The sequence below is a fragment of the Castanea sativa genome, chromosome 11 (assembly GCF_040712315.1).
Source record: "Castanea sativa cultivar Marrone di Chiusa Pesio chromosome 11, ASM4071231v1".
Taxonomy (NCBI): domain Eukaryota; kingdom Viridiplantae; phylum Streptophyta; class Magnoliopsida; order Fagales; family Fagaceae; genus Castanea; species Castanea sativa.
In genome coordinates this window covers 45,123,034-45,136,640 of record NC_134023.1, presented here as the reverse complement: position 1 = coordinate 45,136,640, position 13,607 = coordinate 45,123,034, and the positions used below count along the sequence as shown (strand labels likewise).

The following is a 13,607-nucleotide window of genomic DNA, read 5'->3' as shown; positions in this document are numbered from 1 at the left end:
CATTCAGCCATATTAAGCGGTGTTATTGACTATTAAGAGTGAATGGTTTAGTAATGAAGGCTTGCTCTTATGTAATTTGATCAAAATCAATGTCTTAAATTCAATAAATACAAGAAGGGAAATGTCAATCAATTGAGTTATAAAATTTTTGGCAAAACATGAAATTGGTCGTCAAAATATCCATCAACGAATGCTTGTTACTATGTTAAGAGTTTTGTAACTCAATTCGTACTTCTTCGTATTTTTAACAGGATTCAAATCTTCTTATCCTAATTGTCAAATTATGAAAATCTAATGCTAGTTGTCATGATTATCTCAGAAAAGAGTCTTTCACTTACCTATGAAACCCTATTTTTTTTTTAAATTTTTCTAAAAACCAATTGTTTTGGGACCACAATGGAAATACGATACAGTTTGAAATTCCATCCAAGATAAGTATTTCCTTAATAAATCGTGCATTTCTGTCCATTAAATGGAAAATAATAATATACCCATCTCGTTTCTTACTCTTTTTGCATCCCCAGGGATTATGAATCTGTAGGATAGTCTAGCGTGTCTTTTTATTCTCTAGCTCCACAGTAAAAAAATGATGATACAAAGCAAAACACACCACCATTTTTAAATCCAATGCACTCCGTACCCCAAAAGTTTTAGCTCTAATTTTAAATTACAGCATCTGGGTAAGATCTTAACGCATAACTTTATTCGCAACCGTGTGTCCAAGACTCAGTGCTTATATAATATAGTCAAGCATGATCCATAAAGCTTGTAACATATTTCTATCTTGTAAAGTTAGAGATGATCTTATAACTTAGTGTTGTTAACGAGGTGTCCGGCATATTATAAAATTAGACTAGTCAAGAATAGCATAAATGATTTTAATTTGATACATTTTTAATTCAAAAAACCTGGTTTAAAACTGGGCTAAATATATTGCATTAAAAAAAGAATTGGTTTTAGTTTTGGTATTTCAAATGTACATTCCTTCCGAAAACCATATAATTTTATGTGGGTTCATGTGTAAATTCCCACAAATCTAGTAAAATTCTGAAATTTATACATGCATTATGACTAAAAATGGTTCTAAGGTACTAGACTAACTTGATAGTTGAATTCATTAAAAAGAAAGAAAGAAAGAAAAAATCTAACTTGATAGTTGGATATAAAATAAAAGCTATTGAAATTATTTTGGGTTGGCTACATAACCACTCCCTCTAAGTTTGGCACGTTTACAATATTTTGTGTTGGCTACATAACAAACCACTCCCTCTAAGTTTGGCATGTTTACAATTTTTCCCCTTAGTTCCTTTTTTTTTTTTTTTTTTTTTTTTTTCAACTTTCATTTATGTTCAATGTAATCCTTTTGCTTAGTTCTGGCAGTTATTTTTTTCAAATTATTTCTTCACTTTTGGTGACCATTGAATTCTATTGCACCTGGTGCAATACCTCAAGTATTGTACAGATCAAATTCACATTTACATATAGCTTCAGTTCTCCACTGGCTACTAGGAGAATGATACCGGTCAATCCTCTTTGGGCAGCAACCTCTAGAGCTTTAATTATTGCAAAACATTGAGCCAATCTTTCTTACTTTAAAAGTTTAGTACTATAGTTTGGCTAAAACCTGTTGCACACGCACACTATCACACACACACGTCTGTACACATGCCAAAAATAATTGAAATTGCGCATTGATTACAATTTCAAACTTGAAATTGCACTATTTCAATTGTTTTTCACGGGATATATGAATGTGTATGAAAGCGTGTGTAATTAACACTGGTACTAGGGTTTCTATTTTTTTTTTTTTTTCTTAATAGGAGCCCCTATGGTTTCTTGCAAAGACACTTTGTCCCTGTTTGCTTTTAGCTACAAAAGCGGTTCCGCCTCATTTACTTTCTGACTACCAAAAACCTTTTTAACAATCATTACTTGCCAAGTAGAACTAGTGATAGTAGGAAAGCACTCTCATCTTGGACACACTGTTCATTTTCAAAAACTCGAGCATACCATTGCCAGACGCAACCAAAAAATATGCAACCAGGGAATGCCAATTTGAAGGTACACATTATCCAGGAAGAAATTCAGTTAGAAAAAGCATAATTAAATCTATCTGAATTAACTTCTATGAAGCACGGGTGCGTTTCAGGATTCGAGTGCGGGTGTGGGAGCGGGTGCGGGGCTCGGCAATTTTTGAAAAAGTAGGGTACGGGTGCAGGTGCGCGGAGTGCGGCGATTAAAAAATTATTAAAAATATTTTTATTTATATTTTTAATATATTGCTAAACATAATTTTTTCACATTATATAAACATATACCAAATTTAAAAGCAACAGTAAATAATAACTATAATACAACTCTATTATGTAAACATTCCATGATGTTCGAAAATTAAAATACAACTTACAAGTTTGAAACTAAAACAAAATAAAAGATACATCAACAAGACAATCAAACACCAACTTCATCATCATCAAGATAAATAGCTTCACTTCGAACTTCACTTTCACTAGTAGTAACACTAGTGCTAACATTCCCAATAACCATGGCCTCCAACTCTGGCTCATCAAGTGTAAGAGCTGCATTCTCAAGAATTCCAGCTCCTCCATGTATCTTGCTCTCATTCCAAGAGTCTCCTGCAATATCCCACATCTTTGTATCTCTATTTATGTACTCTGCATTGCGCCTTGACAAGAGTCGAAGATTAGAATGCACATATACCGAATCCTCAGCGCGTGCAGGAGTCATTTTGTTTCTTTTTAAGGAATGAATAAATTTGTATGTGCTCCAATTCCTCTCAGCACATGAGGATGAACAAGGTTGTCCAAGAAGTTTAAGGGTAAGGGTTTGAAGAGTTGGAAATGCGGAGCCATGGTATTGCCACCAAACCAAAGGTTGTAAGACCCACCTATTTGTCAAGACAGCTGGTGAAGGAAACCTCCCTCCTGAAAATGCAGCAAACTCAGACTTCACCACATTTAATTCATTCACATCTTTAAAGAATCAATCCAAACACTTGCTCCTTTCCATAGAAATTTCATGATCTCGATCTGGAGGAATGCGTTTTGAATTCTCCGAAAGCCATTCAGTGGAGTAATACCTAGAGTTAAAGATTAAAAAACAAATATAAATGAAACGTGTATTTTACTAGAAGGGGGAACTAAAGAAAATAGAAAATAAGTGTACTTACCTAGGATTTAAGGAATGAGCCAAGCAGTGTAGTGGAGTACAATTTTTAGTCCAACGATTAATAAGTATACCATACACCACACTCCAAAATGAGCTATACTCATCATCTTCCAAGCCTTCATGCCGATATATTGCTACCTTCACCTTCTCTATCATTGAATCCCACATCTCATACACAAGATGAAGACAAAACTTATTTGTGTCAGCTACTCGTATCATATCATAAATAGGTGTTGTGAATTCAAGGATATAATCAACCCTATCCCACCAAAGATCACTTAGAATCATCTCCTTCACCTTTTGAGCTTTTCCAACATCATCCTCCCTATAAGAAGCCCATTGCTCACTAATAGCCATGGCTTGAAGGCATTTTTTTATCAACTTCAACCTTTTTAGCATTATAACAATCGAAGCAAATCTAGTATCAGCAACTCGGAGCAATTTTAATGGACAAAATTCATTAAACATTGTCAACCTCATTGAATGGTTCATGATAAAAACACGTATGAAGGATGCATCATCAGCAATACGTGTAATCCAACTACATTCCTCATATGTAACTTCATTCTTTTCAATGTTTTTTGCTGCACAAATATTCTTCAAAGCTAGATTGAGAGTGTGGACAACACAGGGTGTCCAAAATATTTTAGGAAACTCACCCTCAATAAGAGCTCCAGCAGACTTTATCACATTAGCATTATCAGTGATGACTTGGACAACTTTCTCATGTCCAATCTCTTATATAGCATCCCTCAACACCCCAACAATATAATGTTTGTCTTTGAACTCACCTGACCCATCAATTGCCTTTATAAACACTGGACCTCCATCTGATGAAGCCATAATATTAATAAGAGGCCTCCTTTGTGGATCTGATCATCCATCAGAAACTATACTTACACCATTTTCAACCCAAAAGTCCTTAATTGGTTTCAAAAGTCTATCAACATGAGCTTTTTCTCTTTGCAAAAGTGTTGTTCTCAAGGCATTGTATTCAGTAGGAACATAACCTGGAATGCTATGAGTAGCGGCATATGAATAGAAACTACGATAATATGGGTTCCTTGCAAAGTTAAATGAAATCCCACCGGTGTAAAACATCCTAGCAATTTGACTATCCAATTCATGTCTAGCATTATTCTGGAATAATTTTTCTACCGTAGGATTCACAACCTTCCTCCTCTTATTACCATCAAAGGGATTTGTACTATCACTCTCTTCTTGTGTCTGAAATGAGGGACTACTCCCAATAGGCCCACGGCTTAGGGGAGGTGGGGGTAAGAGAATTTGTCTTCTCTGTTCTCTTTCTAACTTATCATTCTCAACCTGATCATGCACTCGCTACATTTCCAATCTATGGCTTGGTGTCACACTAGGGCATACTTTAATACCTTTATTAACAATTCTTAATAAATGAGCCTTAACCCTAGAATAGGATCCCAAATAAATATTACCACAATAGTTGCACTTAAATTGTGTGTTTTCACCCGATTTAATAGTAGAACTAGATGGTTTTTCTATTTTAGTCACATATTGCCAAAGAGGAGCTTCATCATTTGGCACTCCTTCAGTAGATGAAGGTGAACTTTTTGTGCTAGTAGCTTCATCCATTGCAAATTCAACAGATTCAATTTAACCTACAAACAATTTCCAAATATATAATAACTATTAACTAAATAAAAAATCAAACCCCAATGTCACAAGACTCACAAAAAATAAAATAAAATAAAATAAAATAAAATAAAATAAAATAAAAAAATTAGATCACCACAGATTCACAACACAATCACAAATCTGAGTAATAATAACTATTAACTAAATAAAAAATTAAACCCCAGTGTCACAAGACTCACAAAAAAAAAAAAAAAAAATCAGCTCATCACAGATTCACAACACAATCACAAATCACAATGAGTAATAATAACTATTAACTAAATAAAAAATCATCTATTAACAATTAACTAAGAGTGTGAGTGTGAGAGCTATGATACTTGACAATGAGGGGAGACGGAGAGCAAGGGAGACGAAGTGGAGCGCTGAAAAATGAGACTAGCACAGCTGAAGAGTGAAGGCAGAGAATGGGAGAGAGCCTAGCTGAAGAGTGAAGGTAGAGAGTGGGAGAGAGACCCAAGAAAAATGAAGATTGAAGAGGCAGAGGGCTGGGTCGGCTGAGAGTAGAAGCGGTCTGAGTGAAAAACTGAATTGAAGAGAAATGAAATGAGAGTGTTTTGGCTGAGAGCTATAGGGTTTTGGTTTTATTTCCAAACGGTGCATTTGCACACTTTTTTTTTCTTTTTTTTTTTTGAATTTCGGCCAAGTTAAACGGTGCGTTTCGCTCCTGTTGTTGTTGTTGTTTTGTTTTTTTTTTGGTTTTTTTTTTTGTTTTTGAATTTCGGCCATATCGGCCGATTTCGCCGGTATCGGCCGGTATTGGTGTTACACCCGATACAGACCAATTCGGGCCGAATCGGTGCGAATTGGCCCGATTTCTCGCGCATTGGCCCGAATCGGCGCCGTATCGGCGCGAATTGGCGCGTATCACGCTGAAAAAATTATTTTTTTAATGTCCGACGTAGCATGGATGCGCAAGCAGCGGCGTCGCCTACGCGTCCCCGCGTCGGACGCGGGTGCGGCGGCTCAAGTGCCGCACCCGTGCTTCCTAGATTAACTTCAAAGTTAATTAAGGTTCAGTTTAAATTGAACACAATTACAAAGTTGTGAACACTTCCAAAGAAGCTTTTATGGTCAGATAACATATCTACAGAATGCAATTACTCAACCACTTCCATTTGCACCCTTTATGTATCTATTAACACTCTCACATTGATCTAGTTTCAACTCTACATGACTGAATGCCATTGCCTGATAAATTAACAGTGAAATTTAGCAGATTTCAACGTATTAAAATCTTAAAACTTGACCAAAGATCAAAAAGAGAAAATTATCCTACTTGCTTCCTAACACTTTCTCAAGTTACCAACACTTGATACTTCTTCAATTCTCATTCAATTTGAGGAAGCAAGAGCTATCTGTTTTCATACTGGACACAGAATTGATAGCTACTAGTAGCTGAAAAGAATCAACAATAATAGGTAGTTCACAGGGCCAAACCACCATATACAACAATAATGATGCCCACACATAAGGGTAAGTCTCTGCATTCTCTTTGATTTTCCTATACTGTTCTTCCACATTTGCTCGCCAGCCAATAGTTGGGGAGCCTGTGGTTTGCTCATCTTTCTCTCCATTTAGTTGAGTTGCCATTCCTTTTTTAATTCTGTAACGACATTTGGAAAACTGATTTAGTTGAGAAAAACACATAAATGAGAATAGTTAAATATATTGTCAATCAAGAATACTAAGACGTTTGGTTCGTTGTGATATGCCCTTGATGTAATGTATATTATGATGATGTGGCATTAAGGTTTTTGGTTTATTTTATTTTTTCTAATATTATCATTAGATTAAATCACATTACTTTAATCTCATCATTTTCCTAAGCAATTTAATATTGTATTTATTGTATATATAGGTATATACAAGGATAGGTTGTAATAATGATGTTTAAGTTTGGAGAATATTGTTTTATAAAGTGAAAATTCATGTTTTGGAATTTTTAAGTGAAAATTCGAAATAAATCATTTTCGATTGGTCGAAACTTTGGTTTGACCGATCGAAAATGGTAAGAAAATAATCTTGGAGTTTCTGGATGCCTCGATCGTTGTTCGATTCTTGTTCGACCGATCGAAAGTAATTTTCGACCAATTGAAAATCGTAAAATAAGATTTTCTGCAGAATTTTCTAGTGACTGTTAAGAAAGGTTGAAGCTGTTTCATGCCTTGTTAACCATTTTATGAAACATTTTAACTCTCCATAAGTGCCTTTCGATGAAATATAACCCTATGGGTATAAATAGAGGCTTACATACACTCCACAAAATAGTAAGTTAGAGAGAAATACAAAAAATCCTGTGGTCATTCTCTAGAATTGCTATCTGTAGAATCCAACATCTTGGTTGTATCTTGGGGAAAAATTTGCAATAATCCTTTAGCAACAATAATGTGGAGGGCAAATATTGTCTAAGGAAAATGATATAATACTTTTAAGTTATCTATTTTCTGTTTGTTTTTTTATGTAATATCCCCAACAATGTTATTGTATTGAGATTACATTATTGTAATTATATTAATATAAGATTACAATAATGTAATATTACGGTGTAATGTAACATTACAATGAACCAAACACCTTAAGTGAAAAGCAATGTTAATAGCTGTGGATTCTTATTTTGGATAGTACCCAAGCCTAAGGTGGGAACAAGGATCCTAAGCCCCCAAAGAGTCTTATATTTGTTATTTGGTGGACTGGGCTTGGTACATTGCAACTATATTGGGCTAATTACGAACCAAGTTGTGCACAAAACATGGGCCCTACAATACATACATATTTATACATGTAAATATATACATATTATAAGATAAATGGTTGAGGAACAATAACAAAAAAAATATAAAAAGCAAGTAAAGACGTTAGGGATCCTCAGAAAATAAAGTGATATGCCATTATTTTAAGTTATTTTAATAAATTGGATCCTACTTCCACTGGGATATGCCACGAGGTTCAAATAAGTTCAAAAGTCACAAACTTGGATAGCTCTTTGTAAAGTTCCAAGACTTGTAAGGTTTAAATTTCCTTGAATCCAAGTGTGTCATGTAGTACTTATCACAGGATCCTTCATAGTATTTCCCTCTTTTCTCTATTTTTCTGAGGTTTAATCGCTCTTTCTAATGCTTCTTTTGCTCTGATTAATTGTTGCTGAATGATCTTTGCTGATGGTTTGATCCCCTTTTTATAGTACCTTCTTAGGGTTTTTGGTGTGCCATTGATTCCCTTCATTTGTTGCCCTAGGTACTAGAGCTAATGTTGTGTTAGCAACATTGGTGACTAGTTCTCTCCTCATTTTTTCACTATATTCTTATTTTGAGATTTCTCCCTAAAAAGTCCTCAGTTGACCTTTCTCTTTTGGGGGGTCTTGAGAGCTGACTTTTAATCTCATTTTTCAAGACTTCTAGAGAAACATTTTTAGACCCCTCCTTTTGGTTGCTTCACCCATTGCCATTTTCTCTAAATAGTCAGATTCCCCCTTGTTAAGCTGAAAGATCTCCAGCCACCTTCCTTCACAGTTCACCTTCTTGCTTTTCCTGAAGTACTAGGCTTCTTTTTACCAAGTGCTGATTCCTAAGTCATTAGTTTTTTTTTTTTTTTTCCCTGAGTCATAGGCGGATGATGGGACATGTCTATTTTCGTTTTTTGTGTCCATGAGCATGCTTCCTTGAGTTGTCCAAATCCTAGCTGCTTTTTTCTTGCATTCCCCGAGGATCCCTCTTGGTTCTGGCAGTTCCAAGGTATCTTGGTCCAGTTTCTTTCTGGGCTCCTTGGGGGCTCTTCTCACAAAGATTGGGCCAAACTTCCTCTATCTTTTCTTCTATTTTTTAAGGCCCGAGGCTTGTCCATTCATGGGCTTGGCTTCCTTTTACTCATTTTAAATGGGCCTTGGCTCATGGATTGGGTCCTCCTCATCTTTGAGAGCCCATTAGTTTTGAATTTCAATAATTGTAATATTTTAGACCTCAACAATAACTTGCCACAATAACACAATTTGAGGTATATTGAAACACAATTGTAGTTTAGAACTAACAGCTATTCACTCCACTCAAATAAAAAAAAGCCAACTTCCCATAATAAAAAAGAAAAAAGAAAAAAGAAGCCAACTTGCACAAACTGTTTGTTGGGATAGGCCTCATTTTTGTTAGCTTATTTAAAGTAAGGTAGTAAATGGCTTGAAGCAAAAAAGCAAAGCTTCTAGTCAAATCTAAACTAGAATTCTTTGCACAACCACAGATAACATGCAATCAGCTTGTTACGCACAACCACAACCATTAGTAATATATATCATGTCTCAATGGACACACACACACACACACTCACAAATCAACGACAAAATCAAATCTAGGAGACACTAACTAGAAGAGAAGAATCAAGAAGTTGATTTATTCAATAGCCAATTTTCATACAATAAACTCACTTTAACTTAGTTTAACACTAAATTGGAGTTGACTAAATGGATCCTTTGACAACATTTAGAATTATTTAGTACTTTCTCCCAATTTACCTCCCTAAACAACCATCACTTTCCACATAATTTCTATTCACATCATTTTGCATCTCTTTTTTTATTTTATTTTTTTTTTAGTTACAAATATAGACATTTCGTGTATTGCAAAAGCCTACCTAGTAATAGGTTTGAGTGTTTTTTTTTTTTTTTTGAAGAAAAAGGTTTGAGTTATCATTTGAGTAAGCAGAGCAAGGAGCAGGAAAGTTAAGCACAAAAACCCAACAAACAATATCGTAGTTATTTAGCACCCAAAGTGAGTGTAGAGAGAGAAATGAGTAATGGTTGGACTGGATACTTTTGGACAAGTGCATAGGCAGGGGAAGTGAGGCGTAACGTATCCAAATACTATTCTGGTCTTTGGGCGTAAAGCATTCAACCCAGTTTGCGGCTACAGAAATGGGTCCCAGGTGCCTTATGTTGAGTGAAAGCCTTTAGAATATTAGCGTGCAGCTGTTTAATAAAAAAAAAAAAAAAATACACTTTTTATCGTATGAGAAATAATCCACATATTAAAATTTTAAAAGGATAACTTAAAAAAGATTACTTGTACTTAAGTCTTGCTCGTTAATGTGACTATTTGAGATAATTTTATTTAATTTTTTTTAATAATAATTTGACAGTCATAAATAAGTGGAGTCTGGAGATTCATATAATGACTTTCCTCGTAACATAGAGTAAATAATTTTATTAGACTATAAAACTCTTGACAAAGTTTTACTTATGGGATTTAAATTAAGAGAGTCAATATTGTATTAAAAATCATTTTTTATTAAAAAAACTATATATATAAGAAAAAATAGGCATGACTATGAGGATATTCAAATTTGGATTTTAAGTTGATTAAATTAGAATAAAGAAAAATAATGTTACCTTATTGTAGATTCTCAACAATCCTATTTGGTTCACCAACCTTGTGTACTACTTCGTGGTAAAGAAAAAAACTGGAGAGTATGAAAGTGTTAAAAAAAAATTTATAATTGTATGAAAGCATAAAATTGTCAAGATATTCCCACTTTCTACACTCAAAATAAGTGAACGGGGATCAAATCTTAAGGGGACATTTAAAAAAAATTAAAAAGGATTAATTAAGCTAATTTTAAATTGTCATTATCTAATTTAATGTCCAATCCTAAATTTACATGTGAACAATTAAATTACTTTAATGAGTCACAAAAGATAATTCAAATGGTGTCATGAATCGTTTAAGGTAACCTCATATTGACAAATTAAAAATTGACACATATTACTTGGATCCAAGCAAGTCCTCTAATCACAATCAGACAATTGTTTTTCATATTTCTCCAGGAAACTCATTGTTTCTTCCATTCAATTTTTAATGTTCCAATAGACTTGTTGCTGTACGCTCTCAAGAATCGATCCAAACCATTAGAGCCTTGCTGGGACCAATGTCACCCTATTAATTTTCGTCACAAATAGTTTTTGTAGTTGGAAAATCCATCTTCTTGCGGCTAGTCATTCAAAAAATTATGAGAAAAAACTCTCATGTAGATCGATTGGTAAATACATATCTTGATCTTTACCTATGTTGGTAATTAAAAGATAAACACTAAAAATAAATTAGAATTGACTGAGGAATCCTTGACCTCAGATTTCTCTGCATAAAATGATTTTTTTGATGATTTTATTCAAATAAACTACTGCTCCTTTTATACAAGATAATCCTTGTAGTTTAGGAACAATCTATCCTAATGAAACTCAAAGACGAGCTCCACTAGCCGTTACAAATACAAGTTACAACCCAGGCACTTGATTATTAGATTCCCTTATCCTACTAAAGCAAATACAAATGCAATTAGTCCTAATATAATGCAAGAACTAATTCTTATTCTAAAATTATGCAAAACATCCAAATATTTTGCAACAAGCAGAACGTTAACAGGGAAAAATCTAGTACCATAAACAATTACACAACTTCTTTGCCACAACAGTGATGTGGTAGAGTGCAATTGGTGAATGAAAGAACAACGAACTCCTTCGCAATTCTGCAACTCATACAGTTGCTAAATTTGTTTCAATAAAGGTAACCTCCCACCTCATATTGAGTCTGTTTGTGGAGTGGAGTCCCTCGCGTGTAATTCCTTTGCCAATACCAATCTATCCTCCAGTTCATAATGCATCAATACATACTCTGCCCCAATGATCAATTAATCACTTTCTGCAATTTCGTCACTATAGAAATCTAAATGCTCCAAAAAATAGCCCGGGCTAGTACTGCTATTGGTGAAACCCACATATATTTCTTTGACCAACTCAACTTTTATATTTGCCTTCTCAATCACGGAACTGCTATACAAGCTCTGTCGACTGTCATCAATCATCATTCATTCACAATTAAGCTTCGGAGGCTTTAAGAGGCTTCTTTCACTGCTTGGCTTTCATCATTAGAAACATTTCTCTTCAATGATGCAGAAGCATGCGCTTCAAAACGCTCATGAAGCTTTAAATCCCGCAGACTTCCCAAAGCCTCTTCATCCACCTGTGTGAACCTGTGTGATTGGTAAATATTATAAGCTGATCTCATAGAAAATTCTCCTTTACTATTTAAGATGCATGCTGGTTTATCAGGCCTGCTTCTCAGTGGCAATGGGATTTTGATAATTACATTATATGGCTCTTCATCAAATAAACCTAGTAACTTATCCAAATTCCATTAATGGTCATTTGATCGAAAATCAAGTAAATTCTTCTCATTCTCATGCCTAAAACACTTGGATATGAAATAATGTGAATCTATTTGCATGGGTAGATTACATACCAGCCAGTCCAAATTTGAAATTTCCATGGCTGTCAAGCTACTTGCAAAAGCTGATTGAATTCATTAAGAATATTAAATAACCGTATGATTCTTTGCAAGGGCAAATTTGGAACTTTGTTTTATATCACAATTAAAACTAATTCATTATATCATTCTATCATCCCAGCCTTTGAAATTAGTTAATTTAAGCTAGTAACTACATTATACATAGCTAAACAGATGATTGGATTAACCCAAGTAGATACTTAGTTATGGAACGAACCTCTCAATCTGCCCGAGTTCTTTGCTGACATCTCTATAATAAAGTTTACATATCATAATTAAATTGAGTTCATTTTAACATCTGGGGGTTAACATTAGTTAATTCAAGCTAATAACGTGTGTGAATATATATATATATATATATATATATATATATATAACCGAAGTATGTTAATATTTAGTCATAGAAATGAACCTCTCAATCCGCCTGAGTTTTTTGGTGACATCTACCATAGTTGGCCTTCTCTGTGGATCTTCCTCTGTACAGGTCAAGGCAAGGTCCACTACAGCCTGTAACTGCCGCTGTAAACTAGCATCACCTTCCCCATCTGCCCAGATTGCGGGATCCACAATCTCGTTTAAGCAATGACCTTGAGCACGGTTATGCATGTATTCTACTAAGGTAGAACCTTCATTAATTGTCAATCGAATTATATGATAAGAGTTCTCTCCAGTTAAAAGTTCTAGAAGAAGCCGACCAAAGTCATATACATCAGTTTTCTCCATTACCTTGCCTGATGCTCTAAACTCGGGGGCATAGAACCTGAAATTCTGCAAGACCTCATGACCTTTCACGTCAGTTTCACCCTTAGGGATTGATACAGAATGAAACAAGTTGCACAATTTGGGAACATCATGTTCATCTAATAAGATACCGTGCATACGTATAGCCATGTGGATGACGGGTCTTTGGAAGGCAGTATGGAGATAGGAAATTGCATGAGCAATATGCCTCGCAATCTTTAACCTGCTCATCCATGCCATGGGTTGATTTTTTTCGTTTAGTAACACGCGAGACATAAATTCGATCCATAAGAAAACCATTGGCAGCAAATTGATACACTAAAATGGGAGATGGAGTCTCGAGACAACATCCTATGGGATTTAACACATTACTATGCGCACTCATCTTTGCAGACATCACTAAATCATTGATGGCTAAATCGGCCCATACTTTAGAGTTTGGTAAGCGCTTAACGAAAACAATTCTTCCTTCAAGAGAACCCTTGTACCAATTCCACTCCTGCTTTTCACAATAATTGTTGGTTGCTTGGACAAGTTGTTGATCTGAGAAGGTGCGAATGGGAATAGACCTGCCGTTGCAAGAGGCAATCAGCTTCTCTAGTAACTTGCTTCCATTCTCAAAAAACGCTCCCTCTCTTTCCTTCTTTTATTAAAGAAGTGATCTCTCAACCAAGTTCGCAT

At 34.8% G+C, this 13,607-nt stretch overlaps 1 pseudogene; it reads right to left on the bottom strand.

Annotated features, from left to right (window-relative positions):
* Window positions 1-11,732: 11,732 nt before the first annotated feature.
* Window positions 11,733-13,607, bottom strand: LOC142616567 (serine/threonine-protein kinase ZRK1-like; annotated as a pseudogene).